This window comes from Eleutherodactylus coqui, chromosome 7 (genome assembly GCF_035609145.1).
Source record: "Eleutherodactylus coqui strain aEleCoq1 chromosome 7, aEleCoq1.hap1, whole genome shotgun sequence".
Taxonomy (NCBI): Eukaryota; Metazoa; Chordata; class Amphibia; order Anura; family Eleutherodactylidae; genus Eleutherodactylus; species Eleutherodactylus coqui.
Genome location: NC_089843.1, coordinates 98,632,811 through 98,653,790, shown reverse-complemented (window position 1 = coordinate 98,653,790; position 20,980 = coordinate 98,632,811). Strand labels below are relative to the sequence as shown.

General features: G+C 45.5%; 1 protein-coding gene across 15 annotated transcripts in view; it reads right to left on the bottom strand.

Annotated features, from left to right (window-relative positions):
* Positions 1-20,980, bottom strand: part of SORBS2 (sorbin and SH3 domain containing 2) — a 228,832-nt gene that overhangs the window by 169,857 nt on the left and 37,995 nt on the right. For all 15 annotated transcript variants that reach the window (XM_066573447.1, XM_066573433.1, XM_066573436.1 and 12 more), the window contains exon 2: positions 19,880-19,977. The gene's annotated coding sequence lies outside the window, so the exon portion shown is untranslated. The remainder of the gene's footprint in view (positions 1-19,879; positions 19,978-20,980) is intronic.

Below are 20,980 nucleotides of genomic sequence, written 5' to 3'. Positions count from 1 at the left end.
ACCTTTGCAATCCAATTTTGGATTCAGGGTTTCCTAGGGGGCTTTCTCTTTCTGCCATTATACAATGGCGCCATCTGCTGGCTAGAGCCAGTACTGTGTTATGTGACATGCTGGAGAGGCTCCCAACAACAGAGCGGCTAGTAATCTACAGTAAGAATACCCTGCCGGACGTCTTCTGACATCGGAGCTGTACAGCCTTCAATCAGAATGTCTTTATACGTCAGACAGTGGATTGGAAAGGGTTAAAATGCTGTTTTTTTTGTCATGTTAAGAAATCCAACAGAGATGAATCATTTCAGATTTCTTTCCACCATCAATGTGACCCGTTATCTGTACAATTCCACTGGAAAACAATCTGAAATCTTTTAGGGTGGAAAAACAAAAACAGAACTAAAATAATGTGGTTGCATAAGTGTGAGCACCCTCTTATATGTGGGGGTGTGGTTGTGTTCAGAGTCAGCCAATCACATTTAATCTCATATTAAAGGGGTTGTCTCGCGGCAGCAAGTGGGGTTAAGCACTTCTGTATGGCCATATTAATGCACTTTGTAATATACATCGTGCATTAAATATGAGCCATACAGAAGTTATATACTCACCTTCCCTGCGCTGGCGACCTCGTCTCCATGGTGCCGTCTAATTTCAGCGTCTAATCGCCCGATTAGACGCGCTTGCGCAGAAGGGTCTTCTCCCTTCTGGTCGGTCCGGGCACGAGCGGCGTTCTGGCTCCGCCCATTCTACGCGTCATCGCGTAGCTCCGCCCCATCACATGTGCCGATTCCAGCCAATCAGGAGGCTGGAATCGGCAATGGACCGCACAGAGCCCACGGTGCACCATGGGAGAAGACCCACGGTGCATCGTGGGTGAAGATCCCGGCGGCCATCTTGGAGGAAAAGAAGAAAGAAGTTGCAGAGAGGGGATTCTGGTAAGTGAAATTTTTTGTAAAATTTCAACACATTCCTTGGGTTTGTCCTGCGCTGAATGGGGGGGCCTATGCAAAAAAAAAAAAAAACCCCGTTTCGGCGCGGGACAACCCCTTTAAGTAGTAGTCAGTACACGGCTGCCATTATTTCCCCCATATAAAGTTCAGCTCTTCTAGGAGGATTTTTCTGACATTTTCTTAGTAGCATTTTTCAGCAAAAGCCGTAAAGAGCTTACAGCACATCAAAGGGGTCTGATTGTTGAAAGGTATCAGTCAGGAGAAGGGAACTAAAAATGTCCAAGTCATTGCATATACTATAAAAGACAGTGAAGGCGATCATTAAGAAAGTGGATTACATTTTGCACAACAGTAACATCACCAAGAACTGTGCGTCCCTCAAAAATTGCTGAAAAAAACAGAAGACAATTGGTCTGGGAGGCTGCCAAGAGACCTGCAACAACATTAAAGGAGCTGCAGGAATTTCTGACAAGTACTGGTTGTGTAGTTCATGTGACAACCATTTCCCATATTCTTCATATGTCTGAGCTGTGAGGTAGGGGGGTAAGACGGAAGGAAGCCTTATCTAACAAAGAAAAACATCCAAGCCTAGCTATATTTTTCCAAAACCTACATCAACTTCTGCGAAGATTATGTGGGAGAACATGTTATGCTCTGCTGAGAACAAGGGTCAACTTTTTGGTCGTAATTTCAAAAGGTATGTTTGGTGCAAAGCCAACACTGTGCATCACCAAAAGAACACCATCAACCCGCAGTGAAGATGTGGAGGCAACACTATGCTTTGGGGCTATCTTTCTGCTGCTGGAACTGGGGCTCTAGTCAAGGTGGAGGGAATTATGAGCAGTTCCAAATATCAGTCCATCATGGCAGAAAACTCTCAGGTCTCTGCTAAAAAGCTGAAAATGAAGAGGAATTTCACCTGTCAGCACAACAACGACCCAAAGCATGCCTCCAAATCAACAAAAAAATAGCTTCATCAGAAGATCAAAGTTTTGGAATGCCCCACCAGAGCCTGGACCTGAATCCCATTGAAAATCTGTGGGCTGACCTGAAGAGGGCGCTACACACAAAATGCCTTCGCAATCTGACAGATTTGGAGCGCTTTTGCAATAAAGAGAGGGCAAAGATTGCCAAGTCAAGATGTGCCATGCCTAGAGACAGCTACCCAAAAAGACTGAATATTGTCATAAAGTCAAACGGTACATCAAGAAAGTATTAGTTTTAGAGTGTGCATATTTATGTAACCACATTATTTTACATTTTTCCACTTTAAAAGATTTTCATTTGTTTTTCAATGGAATTGTACAGATAACGGGTCACATCGAAGATGGAAATAAATCTGAATGATTCACTTTAGTCGGATCTTTTAGCATGACAAAAACATGGCATTTTAACAGGGGTGGGCAGACTTTTTATATCCACTGTATATATCAAATCGCCCATTCCATTCTCTTGTATATCAGGGCCTTCTGGTCGTGCGACATCCTGTGGTTACGGCATATATTTACTGGTGTAAAACATCAGGACATTTCTATTTTTTAGTCCTGCTGTTTAAGTCATTATGCTCATTGTTGCTCAGCACCCTCTCTTCTGAGTCAAAATGGAAAGACGCTCTAAACCAACTATTGCCATTCTGGCGGAGTCTAGTTATCCTTGTATTCCTACATTGGCTGTTTGAGTAAATGTAATACTACATTTCCCCTACAGTGGCCAATGCAAATAAAATGCCTGGCTGACTGAAGATTGACAAACTTAGCTGATTACACCAAAGAATGCAATTGGAAATGGGTTGTCTCTGATGACTCAACGCCTTTAAAAACTTAAAAGTACAACTAAGGTCCTTTTATACGCAAAGATATTATTTCAAACAGCTGAAAGATTGAAAGATTTAGCGATGTATTTGCATAAAGTACACCACTTCAAGTAGTGACGGACTACAGCTCACTGGCTTTGGCGATCGGTAGGGGTCTCAGCGATCGAATCTTTTAAAAAGTTAATTACCCTCTAAGAGGACAAACAGATGTACGGTTTTGTTGAGCAAATGTATTGGGATGCTTTGAGCAGTCATGTGAGATAAAATATCAAGAAGACATGGCATGACCACTACTGTCAGTTGATATTGAAGTTGTCACGTGACGAAATTCGGTTGATAGGCTCATCTCAGAATGCAAAATTGGTGTAAAGCAGAATTCTTATTTTCTCCCCTCAGTCTTGGCCGGACGCAGCACCTGGAGGCGGAAGGGAGGAAACAGGAATTCTGCTTGCAACTTTCTATGACCAGCACATGGCACAGGAGTATCCCGTGGTGGTGCAGGCTGAAGATATTACTTTGGAAGCTCACAGCAGTGTTTTTCCTGGTGCACAACTTGACCTGGTTAGTGCATGTAGACATATGCTTCGTTCACGCTTACAAATCAAGAGAATTTCTCATTGGCTCTCTATTTTTTCAGATCAGCTGTAAGTAAATGAAGCCTTATTGCTACACAATATTCTGTGTCATCTTGGATTGTAGTGTTCTTTAACTAAACATTATACATTACAGAAGATCAATTGGAATTGGTTTTCTGGTTCAGAAATTCAGTCTAATACTTGCTCGTTAGAGCTGTAATGGGGACATTAGCCATGGAAAATGACCACAGTAAATGAGAATGCCAGTAACATGCAACAAGCCAGTCTCCTCCACAAGCAAGTAGTTTTTGAGCTCACCAATAACTATTATTCAGCTGTAATGAGATTACATTTTAGATCCCTGTAAACAGATATTACATAATTGCATATGCTACAATTCCCTGTCGAGCTCGGATGTCGCTAACATGATGTCCAGCATTAGGGAACCAGTACGCAGAAAGAAATAATTAGTGCATCAGATTAAATCGCTGTAAACACCTTAGCAGGAATACATAATTTCAGATAATTTCAGTATTTAGCCGTCCCCATGGTATATTTTGTAGATGAGGACAAGCAGATGTTTCTGAGTCACCGGGGACTGAAGAGAGAACTTCCTTTCCTTTTCATGTGTGCTAAACCTATTCAGTAAATGCAGATAAAAAGCATATCTGTGGGTATTTTGTACCAGTATGAACAATCTTGTCTATTCTGACAAATCACTTAGGTCACATCTGCATTATAGGATCAGGTCTTATATGCTGGGAAAAACAGTGCAGGATGCAGTGCTATTTTATCCGTTGTAAATGGACATTACAATGGAAACCAGATTAAGCCCACGGTAGCTAATGGGGTCCGTTAAGTACCCCTGTTGATTGTCATGTGACAAATCTTGCTATTATTTCCGTTTTTGTTTTCCTTTAATGTAACAGAAAAAAGGGAAATGCAGATGTAAATCTAGCCTCATGCCTTTATTTTTTAGGTGAATGATTTCTAAATACTGCGTTTCCCCGAAAATAAGACACCCCCTGAAAATAAGGCACTCCCTGAAATTTGCAGAAGTCCCAAATATAAGGCACCCCCGATAGTAAGGCATAGTAACGTGTGCAGGCAAGTCAAGAGGCCTGTCTCCTGCTGCCATCCCCGTTGTCTCCTACCTCCAGATGTATAGGTAGATCTGCAGACAGTCTGCTGTTATCCTGTCCCTGCTGTGCTGTACGAGTGTGCTGTTGTGAGCTCCCCTTGCTGGCTGGAAAAGTCCATACTGTACGTTCTGTTCCTGCTGTACATGTCTGCTGTGATGAGCTCCCCCTAATGGCCGGAAGCTGCAATACCATCCCTGCTTACAAGTGGTACAGGAACTTCTGTCTGCAGACAGGTACCTTACTTTACAGCCCTTATTTTTTTATGGCTCTGTGTGTGAGTCAGACAACCTGTGTGTGATTCTTAAGGCTGGGTTCTCACAAAGCGTATTTCCAGCGGAAATCTCGCAGTTTGGCCACAGCGATAAACAGCGAGAATTCCGCCGGGAAAGCGCTGCTTCAAAACCCACGGCACTCAGCCGCTTGTTTTGAAGCGACCTGGCTGCATGCTTTTCAGTTTCTGTGGCCGGTGAATCCGCACCACAACACCGGCTTCTCCCAGCTTTGCCGTGACAGATTTGCTGTCCCATGTGGACGAGATTTCTGAGAAATTTCATCCACAAAGCTGGCCAATTGAGGGATTAGCGGCCACAGACGGATTTACCGCGGCAAAATAAGACACCCCCTGAAAATAAGACGCGTCTTATTTTCGGGGAAACAGGGTACCAATAATGGATTAAAGTTTAACCTATCACTACCACTAGCCAAATACTAGTTGTTTTTTGTTTTACATTATCCCTCCAATTAAATTTCACCATTTGATCTGACATCGGGCATGTGGAGAAATTGAGAGCATGCTGGAGGTACAGTTGTTGGGGTAACCCTACAATGTGTTATGTCTGCTACAGTGACTAAGGAGTTGAAAGACAGAATCAGTGTGCCATGCTTCATCCCCTCAGGTCCTACATGGACACATTTGTCAACCTATTTACGCTAGGTTTCTGGCATAAATACATTGCACATTGCAAAATAAGGCTTTCAGCTGAATATTTATGAAGTCGCTGGGTCACAGAGCTTCAGAATCGCACTAGTCTTTATTTATGAGGATTTCCTATACTGTTCTACAAAGAACAACGTCTCAAGCAGAAGCATTAAAGTTAGAGATTGGGCTATGTCCATATCAGCGTTCAGTTTTCTTTTTTTTTCTTCCATCTTAAGAGCAGGAAATCAGAAAAAAAATATTTCAATGCACCTTATTTCTCCTCAGTTTCCCTTGATTTCTGTCTTTTTCATGGAATAAAAGACAACTGCAGAACATTTTTTCCATCCAAAATAACAGAATCCAAATGGAATGGAGCTTTCAGGTTTTTCTTTTAATGTTGCTATCAATGGGGTAGGAAATAAATGGCAACTATTCAGTTTGTATCAATTTATGCTTCTGTTTGGCGGATCTGTTTAATAGAACTGCGTGTGTGCAATTGTTTGGTTTTATTCTCCCAACTGTGAACAGTTTAAGCTATGTTCTCATCCACATCGGAGGCTCCGTTTGAAGATCTGGCATAATCTCCGTTGGGAGATCCCGGCCTGAAATCCTGGACAAAATAGTGCAGCAAGCCTCCTGCAGGTCAGTGTAGGCCAAGTCACTAGTGACGTAGTGTTCACTGCCTATCAGGGAATGCCGAATCCTATGCCGGGCTATTGACGAGACTGTGCATGCACGCTGTCTCACTGTCAGTGTTCATATACTATTGCCGCGAGACAGCGTGCATGCTCAGTGGCGGCAGTAGCCTGTCATAGGATTCAACATTCCCTGCTAGGCAGTGAACTCTAGATCACTAGTGACGTAGCCTACACTGACCTGCTGGAAGCAGGATGCCTGTGAATGTACGCTACATGACAGGAAAAGAGGATTCAGATAGCTGATGGTGGGATGACCCGGGAGACTGGAGGAGCCAGAAGATCCATGAGGAGAAGATGCGGTAAGAAGACTGAATGGGGAGGAATAGGGAAGTATTGATTTTTTTTTCTAATGACAGAGCCCCTATAAGTATAATTAAGGAATAATATATCACTGTGTTATTGCCCATGTGTCAGCAAAGGGCTCTCATGACAAAACTCACACAACAAAGCTACCCACATGTATCCTTAGACTGGGTTCACACAGGGCGGAATGGTCAGTGGAAAGTCTGCAGCGGACGTCCCACTGCCCATCAGCCGCAGAATGCCTGCCTCCATTTGGTGCGGGTTTTGAAGCAGGTTTCATCGCGGATTCCTGTGCGGTATTCACCCCCTCATTAAGAGAGGGTGAGTTCTGCAGTGGACACGGCGATACAATTGACATGTCAAGTTTCCGCACAAGTTTTGTGGGGTTATTTCCTCAGCATGTGGAAAAAGCTTTTCAAAATCTCGTCCACTTTACTGCTTATGTAAATGCAGCAGAATTTCCGTGTTCGCCCAGCCTCAGAGATAGCCTAAAAGCATAACTGGAATAGATGTGACTAGCTGTTAATGTTTTATCCACCTGCCATGTTTGTGTTGTTAAAACCCAAAATTCCTTTCCCAAGTCAAAATCACATTTAAAAATGCCAGTCACAGCATTCAACTCTCTCCAATAGTAATTATAGCATGCCAAGGTTATCTGACTGGGAAAACATACCACACGGAACTGGCATTGTTGCTGAAATCCATACCTGATTAGCTTTGCTTGCTATTGTGTGGGTTTTCAAGTCATGATCAGATAAGGTTTTGGGTTGTTTTTTTTTCCCCTTTTTTGTGTCCGATTTGTTTTCTCTAGGACAATCGTTTTGAGCATACTTTGTAACAAGGACAATCTAAACTGTTGTAACTTGCACTATGACTTCCTGTCTGCCTCCAGCATACTTTCCATGCAATTTGCATGCAGTAACAAAATTGATGGAAAATATAAAACATTCCCAGATTAGACAAATGGAAAATGTTTCACTATCTAGTTTTAGTTAATACAAATTTTTTTTTGGGTGATATAGTCCCTTTAAATATCTACCTACTGGCTAATGCGCCATTTATACAAGAGAATTATTGCTCAAAATTTGTTCAAATGAACGAACTTGAGTGATAATCATGCAGTGTTAAAGCAAAACAAAACACTCGCTATTCGTTCACAAGTCGTTATCGCTGACTTTCAGTCAGCATAAAACCTATCGCTGGATCGGGGGCTATTTGTTCCGCCCAGGACCTCGACTGATCAGCTGTCTGCCAGGTCAATGCAATTGTTCACAGAGCTGATATGTGCAGTGGCTAGACTTTATTTGTAATAGCACGCCAAACCACTGCAATGAGAACGGAGCTGTCAGCAGCCTGCAGAAATCAGCTCCCGTGTACAAGCGCACTAGACTGGCCAGCAGCTGATCAGCAAGTGTCTCAGGTGGCGAAAACCCAATGATCTATTATTGATGACCTATCCTGAGGATAAATCATCAGTACTTTAAAGCTGGACCACCCCTTCAACATGTCCTGTGATATGGGATCCAAATGTTGGGAAGTATAACACATATAAGGAATGTTACGTCACCGAGGAAGCAAAATAATGAGAGAAGATAATTCAAATTCTTCTGTTCATGTAAGCCAATGGGCTATGCAGCCTGGTGTATCAGAACTTGAAAAAGGGCAAGGCAAAGATTTCTTAAAGCTTTAGAAACAATTAGAGTAAGTCCTCATGTAACAGACCTTATACCATGAATGACATAACAAATCCACAGCAACAAGAGTTATATGTGGATTTTGCTGCAGACCTGCCATAGGTTTCAATTTATAAATTGTACAGGGTGAAACCTACAGTAAAAATCCACAGTATTTCCACAAAAGGACCAGCATGCTGCAGATTCGAAAATTCCATTCAGAGGGCTGTCCTAATTATTTATGATGGAGGTAAAAAAAAAAAGCATAGACTCTTCTGGTCATACAATCATATACAAATCCAACATTCCTTGTATTGAGTTATTCCCATATTTTCAAATTTGTCATATACTGATAAAAAGGTGTTTACCATTTTTTTCTTATTATCTCAGTTTGTTAATTCGTTAAACAACCTGTCCCACAAATTAAAGAGCGTTTCAACAAGTTGCCATATCTTATTGAAGCAAAAGTATCTTTTCCATTTCCAACTTTACAAAGATGAGAAATCAGTCTGGGTCTTACAAACTCAGCAAACTGTCACCATGTAGCCTTTTCCATCATTTCTAACTTTTCATAATGCATTAATAATCTAGAGAATTCTAGAAAATTGATTGCTACATAAGACTTCATTCCCCAAAAGCTGGCAAAATGTTTGAAACATATTTGGTGGGATGGCACAGAAGTCAAACCGTGCTGGTAAGATCTATTGTCAGTGATACTGTATGTAGTTGTATAGTTAACCTATGAATATACAATGATATTGTTAGCAACAAGTTCAAAAATATCTAAATATTGGAAAACCCCCAAAACACCACCTATATTAGAAATACTTACTCGTGCTAATGAAAATGGTCTTTCCAAAAACAAATGATAGCATTTAGCCATTAAGTTGAAATCTGCGTATAAGGTCACTTTCTCTTCTTACAAATGTCCTTCTTTACCTTTAATAATACATACAGAAATTCCAGTTTTCCATTGGGGGAATGCAAGTAGAATTGTATGTGTAGAAGAAATGTTACACTAGGATAAAGCATACCTTTCTTTGTACATTGTGCCTCATGTGTCTTCCCGGTATGAGAACCTCTACACTCTTGTGATTTTTGTGTCCCCTCTACAATATAGCTTAAAAATGAGTTTTCTTAATTGTTATAAAAACCCTTTACAAAAAATGCTCTAATTGCACTTTGTCTCTCCATGGACTTAGATGTCGGGCTGTGATTCACGACAACCTGCATTTTACTTAAATAGAACGGACAACGCATCTCTAGACAGAAAGCGACACACTTGGCTGTAAATTGTTTTTTGGCTCTGGTACAAAACTTCTGCATTATTTAAGTCTGGAGAATAATTTGGGATCAACCAGCATAACAGAAATTAAATATTTATTAGCAAAAACAAAATCTGTTATCACAGGCTTCCTTAAGTTGTAAAGTGCTGCGGGTGAAATGTGTTTTGGTTCTCGCTGTAATCACAATACACTGATAATTAGGCTACAGCCTTGGGTTTTCCCATGTACTCCTGCAACTTCTACTGAATGCATTAGCCTTCGGCCAGATGTTTACTGTATTTTCTTACTATGTTAAACAGCTCCCTCAAACTGTATCTAAGGCAAAGTGGAACTCAATGATCATCTCTCCAGTGAAGCTGCTTTTAGCCATACACCCAGTATATATTCATGAGCTTATGACCTCTACATACGTTTTATGACTAGCGTTCAGCAAACTTTTGAAAAGTTTGGTTATAGTGGTTCATCTATTTGAGGCAAAAAGGTTGATTTGGTACAATCCAAGTTCATTTGAGTCCCCAAACTGATCAGCAAGTTATCTGGTAATCTTGGTATAACCCCGTTAACCCGATAAAGACCTCGTGCCGTAAATCTACAGTGCTTTGTCCTGGGCTTTAATCCCAGACGATAGTAAAAATACAGTGCGGAACTAAAGCTCCTGCTCCTGCAATGGTCAGGTCCTTGGCGGTTAGTTACAGCTGAGGACACAGAGGAGAAGGCAGAAGCAGTTTTTAATTAGCACTATGTAATGCATAAAGAAAGCGGAAGTGTTTCTTTCACTATTCGACCTGGCAATCACATGATTGCCAGGTGCCCCCTGCCACAGCAGAGCTGCACAGTCTTACCAGACCCAGGCCAGCTCTGCCAGTGACTACTGTCATAACAGGGACACGTTTTCCCCTGTAACTAGGGTTCCTATGGATTTACAGTGGAAAAGTGTAAAATAAATAAAAAGACAATGTGAATCACTGCCAGAGGTTTCATATGATGTCATGGAGGACATATATGTTAAAAAAGAATTTACAGAAAATATATGTAAAAAAGAAACCGCCAACACCAACCTAAACCTTCGCCATATACGGCCTGTAATTCAAGATTCAACAAATTATTCATTAAAATGTCTTTTACCCCAATAAAACTAAAAAAGGAAGAAAAAAAAGATTTAAAAAAAAATAGCCTTATATGTCAAGGAAAATAATGCAGCAAAAATGAAAGAAAAAAAATAAGCAGTAAAACTACCACATGGGAAAAATGCCTAAAAATTGTCTAGTCCTTTTGGACCAAAACACCCTGATCCGTAAGGAGTTAAGTATTGTGTCCTGTGAATCAGCAGTCAGAGTGCATGTCATGGCAGGTAGATGTGGCCACAAGTAAAATGCATGTGTTAAGTATCTGCCTTGTCCATTATATCTTTAAGCTGCCTCTATTTAGTATTCATCATGTCCGCTGCCTCTCCTATTCATCCTACTCTCAGCATTTTGTAATGCTGATGCCTTCTTTCTGAGATCCAATAGGATCTAACACATATTGAGAGATAATGACACTTCTTAATAGAATGACTTAAGAAGAACAAAAAGCTTTCCAATTTTCTACGGTAGGGCTCTGCATAGAAGTAACATTGCCCTAATTAACACAAATGTTATTCATAAATTATCTTTTTCTGGCAAATGCAAGCAAGAATAAATCAAATAAATCTACACATTTGTAGCAAAAGGCAAATCTGTATTATAGTTTAGGGCCAGGATATATACTGTATGCTACTCAATTCAGAATCTGCCGTAATTGAGCTGATTTGCCTCTTGGACATTGTTCAATCAGGCATCCATAAAATTATACCATTATGCAAGAGAGGGGATTTAAAGCGCAGACTAAGAACCCAAATCCCCTTTCTTTCAAATGGATCCAGCACGTGCGGTTGAGCGATAACCGCGCAAACACCAATAATGTGCCAATCAATTAGTATTGGATTATTATTGAGTGCTCTGTGATATCATTCCAAACACACAATCACCGCTAATGCTTCATCTTGTGTGGACAGCTTTATACAGTTCTATTTGGATAATATATTTATCGCTAATTTGCCATAAATATGCCTTTTTATAGTCTTTAGTTCTAATAAAAACTGTAATATTGTCATTGTTTAATGGTCCCCGGTGGCGTCTGTATGCTGAAACCACTATGACTGTAACTCCTAACTAACAAGCCAAGCTATGTTTGCCAAGCTTCTCTGGAAATTAACAGAATTAGTACATATAACAGTCTCTAACCAGTTAATGTGAAGGCAGAAAATGCCTGAAACAGAAAAAAATATTGAGCCTCAATCTAAGGGACTCGAACCCACTAGCGATATGTTTTCTAGCGATGCGAGACTGAGTGAGAACACATGATTATGAAACCAATGATTTTCAATGTTTTCATACTCATTTGCCATGTGCTCACTGAAGGCTTGCAGCACTAAGAAAAACCTGTGCTATCGCCTATTGTTTTCAATGGGGCCGGCGGGCCGAAAATCACCCCTAGCTGTAAAAAAAAAGTAAAAAAAATAAAAAATAACTCACTTAGAAAAGCTGCCCTGCTCTTCTTTTCGTCCCCAGCAGTGTTCTTCTGTCTTCTGGTGGCCAGGGATTGAAAAATCCTCGCCTCCAGAAAGCGCTGCTTCTGATTGGTTGAGCGCTGCCTCTTATTGGCTTAGCGCTGTGACCAATCACAGGCAGCGCTCAGCTGTCATTCAAGGACACAGGGGTTTGCCCAAACTGCAACTCAAAACCCACTTATTCATCGCAAAGTGCCAACATGTCAGGGGGCGGGCTTATCACGACATATGAATTTTACCTCCGTTGTTATAAAAAGATTTTGACTGCTTTTTGGATGCAGAAATGCTGCAGAATTTGCCACAGAAATTTCCGCTGAGGGCATTCTGCAACATTTCCGCCACGTGTAAACATACCCCAGCGGTAATAGTGACCTCCCACGTTGGCCCCAGCTGTAACAGTGACCCCCCACGGCGGCCTCAGCGGTAATAGTGCGCCCCCACGGCGGCCCCAGCGGTAACAGTGACCCGCCCCCACACGGCGGCCCCAGCAGTAACAGTGACCCCCCCCCCCAACAGTGGTAATAATAACCCACCCACAGCAGCCTCAGTGGTAATATTGACCCCAGCGGTAATAGTGACACCCACACACACCCACAGCGGCCCCGGCGCTAATAGCGACATCCTACAGCGGCCCCAGCAGAAATAGTGACATCTCACAGTGGCCCTGACGGTAATAGTGACATCCCACATCGGCTCCAGGGGTAATAGTGACACCCCACAGCAGCCCCAGTAGTAATAGTCACACCCCACAGTGGACCCAGCAGTAGTAGTGACCCTCTGAGACCCATATTCTCCTTATAGAAGCACGGCACTGCTAGCAGCAATGATCTTAGATTAGAGATGAGCGAACGTACTCGTCCGAGCTTGATGCTCGGGCGAATATTAGCGTGTTCGGGATGCTCGTTACTCGTAACGAGTACCACGCGATGTTCGGGTTACTTTCAGTTTCCTCTCTGAGACGTTAGCGCGCTTTTCTGGCCAATTGAAAGACAGGGAAGGCATTACAACTTCCCCCTGTGATGTTCCAGCCCTATACCACCCCCCTGCTGTGAGTGGCTGGGGAGATCAGATGTCACCCGAGTATAAAAGTCGGCCCCTCCCGCGGCTCGCCTCAGATGCCTTGTGAGATAGCTGAGGGACAGTGCTGCTGGTGCCGGAGCTGCTGTAGGGAGAGCGTTAGGCGTTAGTGTAGGCTTCAAGAACCCCAACGGTCCTTCTTAGGGCCACATCTAACAGTGTGCAGTACTGTGGAGGCTGCCTTTTGCAGTGGTGCACATTTTTTTTTTTTTCCAAATCGGCCGTGCAGAGCATTGCGCCCTGCAGTAATACTACAGGGACAGAAGTGGTGGTTAGGCAGGGAGAGTGTTAGGAGTTAGTGTAGGCTTCAAGAACCCCAACGGTCCTTCTTAGAGCCACATCTAACAGTGTGCAGTAGTGTGGAGGCTGCAGTTAGCAGTGTTGCACATTTTTTTTTTTCCAAATCGGCCGTGCAGAGCATTGCGCCCTGCAGTAATACTACAGGGACAGAATTGTGTAGGCAGGGCCAGAAGACATATTTTATTGATTGAATATACGCAGTGGGCCTTTCCTTGAAAAAAAAGGGAAACATTCTATTTGGCCTGCCTCTGACAGTCCTCAGCGTTCTGGGTACGTGTGTGGTGGGTGGAGAACGTAAAAAAAATCATACGCAGCCAGCTAAGTTTAACAGCAGGCTTGCGCCAATTTATTTCCTGCCTGGGAAATCACCGCTCTGCTGTAGTTAATAACTCTGCAACACTGCAGTTCTGTGACACATTTGCAGGGCCAGAAGACATATTTATTATTGATTGAATATACGCAGTGGGCCTTTCCTTGAAAAAAAAGGGAAAACATTCTATTTGGCCTGCCTCTGACAGTCCTCAGCGTTCTGGGTACGTGTGTGGTAGGTGGAGAACGTAAACAAAAATCATACGCAGCCAGCTAAGTTTAACAGCAGGCTTGCGCCAATTTATTTCCTGCCTGGGAAATCACCGCTCTGCTGTAGTTAATAACTCTGCAACACTGCAGTTCTGTGACACATTTGCAGGGCCAGAAGACATATTTATTATTGATTGAATATACGCAGTGGGCCTTTCCTTGAAAAAAAAGGGAAAACATTCTATTTGGCCTGCAGGCTTGCGCCAATTTATTTCCTGCCTGGGAAATCAAATCACTGGTAATACAGCATGCTGAGGGGTAGGGGTAGGCCTAGAGGACGTGGACGCGGCCGAGGACGCGGAGGGCCAAGTGAGGGTGTGGGCACAGGCCGAACTCCTGATCCAGGTGTATCGCAGCCGACTGCTGCGCGATTACGAGAGAGGCACGTTTCTGGCGTCCCCACATTCATCGCACAATTAATGGGTCCACGCGGGAGACCTTTATTAGAAAATGAGCAGTGTGAGCAGGTCCTGTCGTGGATGGCAGAAAGTGCTTCGAGCAACCTATCGTCCACCCACAGTTCTGCGCCGTCCACTGCTGCAAATCCGAATCCTCTGTCTGCTGCTCCTCCTTCCTCCCAGCCTCCTCACTCCACTACAATGACACATGCTCAGGAGCGGGAACACTCCCAGGAACTGTTCTCGGGCCCCTGCTCAGATTGGGCAGCAGTGGTTCCTCTCCCACCAGAGGAGTTTATCGTCACTGATGCCCAACCATTGGAAAGTTCCCGGGGTCCGGGGGATGAGGCTGGGGACTTCCGGCAACTGTCTCAAGACCTTTCAGTGGGTGAGGAGGATGATGACGATGAGACACAGTTGTCTATCGGTGAGGTAGTAGTAAGGGCAGTAAGTCCGAGGGAGGAGCGCACAGAGGATTCTGAGGAAGAGCAGCAACACGATGAGGTGACTGACCCCACCTGGTTTGCAACGCTTACTCAGGACAGGTCTTCAGAGGGGGAGACAAGGGCAGCAGCAGGGCAGGTTGCAAGAGGCAGTGCGGTGGCCAGGGGTAGAGGCAGGGCCAGACCGAATAATCCACCAACTGTTTCCCAAAGCGCCCCCTCACGCCATGCCAACCTGCAGAGGCCAAGGTGCTCTAAGGTCTGGCAGTTTTTCACAGAGACGCCTGACGACCGACGAACAGTGGTGTGCAACCTTTGTCGCGCCAAGATCAGCCGGGGAGCCACCACCAACAGCCTCACCACCACCAGCATGCGCAGACATATGATGGCCAAGCACCCCACAAGGTGGGACGAAGGCCGTTCACCGCCTCCGGTTTGCACCGCTGCCTCTCCCCCTGTGCCCCAACCTGCCACTGAGATCCAACCCCGCTCTGAGGACACAGGCACTACCGTCTCCTGGCCTGCACCCACACCCTCACCTCCGCTGTCCTCGGCCCCATCCACCAATGTCTCGCACCGCACCGTCCTGCCGTCGCTAGCGCAAGTGTTTGAGCGCAAGCACAAGTACGCCGCCACGCACCCGCACGCTCAAGCGTAAACCGTCCACATAGCCAAATTTATCAGCCTTGAGATGCTGCCGTATAGGTATGTGGAAACGGAGTCCTTCAAAAGTATCATGGAGGCGGCGGCCCCGCGCTACTCAGTTCCCAGTCGCCACTACTTTTCCCGATGTGCCGTCCCAGCCCTGCATGACCATGTCTCCCGCAACATTGTACGCGCCCTCACCAACGCGGTTACTGCCAAGGTCCACTTAACAACGGACACGTGGACAAGCACAGGCGGGCAGGGCTACTACATCTCCCTGACGGCACATTGGGTGAATTTAGTGGAGGCTGGGACAGAGTCAGAGCCTGGGACCGCTCACGTCCTACCCACCCCCAGAATTTCGGGCCCCAGCTCGGTGGTGGTATCTGCGGCGGTGTATGCTTCCTCCACTAAAGCACCCTCCTCCTCCTCCAACGCAACCTCTGTCTCGCAATCAAGATGTGTCAGCAGCACGTCGCCAGCAGTCGGTGTCGCGCGTCGTGGCAGCACAGTGGTGGGCAAGCGTCAGCAGGCCGTGCTGAAACTACTCAGCTTAGGAGATAAGAGGCACACGGCCCATGAACTGCTGCAGGGTCTGACAGAGCAGACCGACCGCTGGCTTGCGCCGCTGAGCCTCCAACCGGGCATGGTCGTGTGTGACAACGGCCGTAACCTGGTGGCGGCTCTGCAGCTCGGCAGCCTCACGCACGTGCCATGCCTGGCCCACGTCTTTAATTTGGTGGTTCAGCGCTTTCTGAAAAGCTACCCACGCTTGTCAGACCTGCTCGTAAAGGTGCGCCGGCTCTGCGCACATTTCCGCAAGTCCCACACGGACGCTGCCACCCTGCGGACCCTGCAACATCGGTTTAATCTGCCAGTGCACCGACTGCTGTGCGACGTGCCCACACGGTGGAACTCTACGCTCCACATGTTGGCCAGGCTCTATGAGCAGCGTAGAGCTATAGTGGAATACCAACTCCAACATGGGCGGCGCAGTGGGAGGCAGCCTCCTCAATTATTTTCAGAAGAGTGGGCCTGGTTGGCAGACATCTGCCAGGTCCTTCGAAACTTTGAGCAGTCTACCCAGGTGGTGAGCGGCGATGCTGCAATCATTAGCGTCACCATTCCCCTGCTATGCATCTTGAGAAGTTCCCTACAAAGCATAAAGGCAGACGCTTTGCGCTCGGAAACAGAGCCGGGGGAAGACAGTATGTCGCTGGATAGTCAGAGCACCCTCCTGTCTATATCTCAGCGCGTTCAGGAGGAGGAGGAGGAGCATGAGGAGGATGAGGAGGAGGGGGAAGAGACAGCTTGGCCCACTGCTGACGGTACCCATGCTGCTTGCCTGTCATCCTTTCAGCGTGTATGGCCTGAGGAGGAGGATCCTGAAAGTGATCTTCCTAGTGAAGACAGCCATGTGTTGCGTACAGGTACCCTGGCACACATGGCTGACTTCATGTTAGGATGCCTTTCTCGTGACCCTCGCGTTACACGCATTCTGGCCACTACGGATTACTGGGTGTACACACTGCTCGACCCACGGTATAAGGAGAACCTTTCCACTCTCATTCCCGAAGAGGAAAGGGGTTCGAGAGTGTTGCTATACCACAGGACCCTGGCGGACAAGCTGATGGTAAAATTCCCATCCGACAGCGCTAGTGGCAGAAGGCGCAGTTCCGAGGGCCAGGTAGCAGGGGAGGTGCGGAGATCGAGCAGCATGTACAGCACAGGCAGTGCAACAGTCTTTAAGGCCCTGGACAGCTTTATGGCTCCCCAGCAAGACTGTGTCACAGCTCCCCAGTCAAGGCTGAGTCGGCGGGAGCACTGTAAAAGGATGGTGAGGGAGTACGTAGCCGATCGCACGACCGTCCTCCCTGACGCCTCTGCCACCTACAACTACTGGGTGTCGAAGCTGGACACGTGGCCTGAACTCGCGCTGTATGCCCTAGAGGTGCTTGCTTGTCCTGCGGCTAGCGTCTTGTCAGAGAGGGTGTTTAGTGCGGCTGGGGGAATCATCACAGATAAGCGTACCCGCCTGTCAACCGACAGTGCCGACAGGCTTACACTCATCAAGATGAACAAAGCCTGGATTTCCCCAGACTTCTCTTCTCCACCAGCGGACAGCAGCGATACCTAAGCAATACGTAGGCTGCACCCGCGGATGGAAGCATCGTTCTCTCTCACCATCCAAAACGGGGACATTTCTGCTTCATCAATCTGTGTATAATATTCCTCCTCCTCCTCCTGCTCCTCCTCCTGAAACTTCACGTAATCACGCCGAACGGGCAATTTTTCTTAGGGCCACAAGGCTCACTCATATAATTTTTCTAAACAATTTTTATACATTTCAATGCTCTTAAAAGCGTTGAAACTTTAACTTGAACCAATTTTTCGTTAAACTGGGCTGCCTCCAGGCCTAGTTACCACTTAAGCCACATTAACCAAAGCGATTAAAGGGTTTCACCTGCCATCTTGGTTGGGCATGGCCAATTTTTTCTGAGTTACATTACTACTGTTGGTACACCAATTTTTTTGGGCCCTCACCTACAGTGTAATCATAGTAATTTCTATGTTCTTCGCCTGCACTCATGGTACAGAAAGGTGTGTGGCCTACACTTTAGCTACATAAATGTAACTGGGTCCTTGTCTATACTGCAGCTACTGAAATGTGAAAGAGACTGTTATCTCCCTAAACTGCTGCAATGGGAATGTTACTGGGGCCTGTCTTGAGTGCTACTATTACTGAAATGGAACTAAGACTGCGCTCCCCCTATACTGCTGCTAGTGATATGTTAGTGGGGCCTGTCCTTAATGCTACCGCTGAAATGTTAATAATTCTGGGCTCTGCCTATACCGCTGCTAATGGTATGTCACTGGGGTGTGGAAACAGAGGCTTCACAAAGACATGATGGCGGCGAGGCCATTTCCCACCAACGCTGTTACTGTTAAGGTGCATATAACCACGGACACGTGTAGAGGACACATAGTGCCTCCAAAACATCCCCCTCCTCCTCCAACAATGAAAACATTCTTGGCAAATACCTTTGCATTGGTCCGTCTGGTGGCAGTCCAAGAATTTCACCTTTAACGACACAACAAGAGAGCACCACCACCATCCCCCCGCCACGGCCCACTTAATCCTGGCCCCATTCCGAAAACCAACTACATAAAACCGCGCTACCAGGTCCGCAGTCACCACCACATTACCACCAACGAGGTTACTGTTAAGGTACATATTACCAGTCTGACTGGGGCATGCAGTGTGGGCCGAAGCCCACCTGTATTAAGCACGACATTACCTCAGTTGTGATGGGCAATGCAATGGGATATTTTTATGTACCGCCGGTGGGTTCCAGGGAGCCACCCATGCTGTCGGTCCACAGGGACTTCACAATAGGGAGTTGTACCTGCCTGTGTCTATGAATTAAAAACCGCGGTCTGACTGGGGCATGCAGACACCTTGACAGAATGAATAGTGTGTGGCACATAGGTTCCCCATTGCTATGCCCACGTGTGCAGCTCCTGATGGCGGTGGCACAGGATTATATTTCTCATTGCTTCTGTACAGCATTGTGGGCTATCGCCCCGCCCCTTTTAAAGAGGGTCGCTGCCTAGCCGTGCCAACCCTCTGCAGTGTGTGCCTGCGGTTCCTCCTCATGGCAGACGCACTTATAAATAGACATGAGGGTGGTGTGGCATGAGGGCAGCTGAAGGCTGCGCAGGGACACTTTGGTGTGCGCTGTGTGTGTGTGTGGGGGGGGGGGGTTGGGCAGCATGTAACCCAGGAGAAGTGGCAGCGGACTGTCATGCAGGCAGTGATTGTGCTTTGTTGGAGGTAGTGTGGTGCTTAGCTAAGGTATGCATTGCTAATGAGGGCTTTTCAGAAGTAAAAGTTGTTGTGAGGGGGGGGGGGCACTCTTGCCGCTATTGTGGCTAAATAGTGGGACCTGTGAACTTGAGATGCAGCCCAACATGTAGCCCCTCGCCTGCCCTATCCGTTGCTGTGTCGTTCCCATCACTTTCTTGAATTGCCCAGATTTTCACACATGAAAACCTTAGCGAGCATCGGCGAAATACAAAAATGCTCGGGTCGCCCATTGACTTCAATGGGGTTCGTTACCCGAAACGAACCCTCGAGCATCGCAATAATTTCGTCCCGAGTAACGAGCACCCGAGCATTTTGGTGCTCGCTCATCTCTATCTCAGATGTACACTGTGACGTCGCTGTGCCGCCGGACGCCTCCCCCCCTGCTTTCGCGGAACCTAAAAGGAGCGGGGAGGAGGATCCCGGCTGCACAAGTCCTAATTGCACTACTGCACAACTGCAGAACAAGTTTCTGTTACATAAATGTAAAAATAAATAATTAATATATAGCCTGTAATATATATTAAGGCATACTGCATTTTATAATGTTAACTGCATACTACATAAAATGTAAAGGCGATTTCATGAAAACATTCCCATCCATAAATTGAGCTCAGATGTAATGTACTCACCCTGTGAACCTGGTAACTTGGCCCAGAAGCTGTAGTTCAATGCCCAAACTTTTGCTCTACCCTTTTCCTTAGACTGTCAAGATTGTTAAGGTTATTTCCTGTAAAAAAAGAAAGCGAGAAACTGATGGATCACATTATCATGTCTGTTTAAAAACATTCATCTCAAAAGAGCAGCATGGTGGACATATCATCATTGGATAGAACTATTGATTACACCATTTATTTTCATTTCCTTATCATGGAGCTACCAAAATTGGGAATATTCACCCTGGAAAAAAGACGGTTAAGGGGTGACCAAATAACTATGTATAAATACATGAGGGGACAATACAAGGATCTCTCATGATCTGTTTATACCCAGGACTGCAACGGTAACAAGAGGGCATCCTCTACATTTAGAGGAAATAAGGTTTCATCACCAGCAAAGAAGGGGGTTCTTTACTGTAAGAGCAGTGAGACGGTGGAATTCTCTGCCTGAGGACTTTGTGAAGGCAAAATTGATAGAGGAGTTTAAGAGGGGACTAGATGCTTTTCTAGATCGCTATGATATTACAGGATATAGACATTAAATAACCAGTGGGGTTGTTGATCTGGGGCTTGTAGTCAGGTGGGAGCTTTCAAAACGTTGATCCAGGGATTATTCTGAATGCCATTATAGAGTCAGGAAGGAATTTTTTCCCCCACATGGGCTAAATTGGCTTCTGCCTCATTGGAGGTTATTTGCCTTACTCTGAATCAACAAGGGGGAGGGAAGTGGAAACAGGCGGAACTAGATGACCATTGTCTCCTTTCAGCCTAACATACCTTATTACTATGTTATCCACCACAATTACATTTGTTTAAGGTTTTAAAGGGCTTTCCAACTGTTTTTACTATTCCACCCTACTCCAACTCCATCGTGAGATATCCAAAAAAAATTTTTTTGGAGCACCAATCCAGTACAATGTCATGTGACCAGTGGCATCAATGATCTTCTTGCCTTAATGACATCCTGTAAACAGGTCACATGGGGTGTTAGTGTAGAGGCCGAGGTCTGTTCACAGGATGTCTCTGATGACCTCCTGTTCCAGGTTCCTACTGGCTGCAGTGGCTATGGGGGCT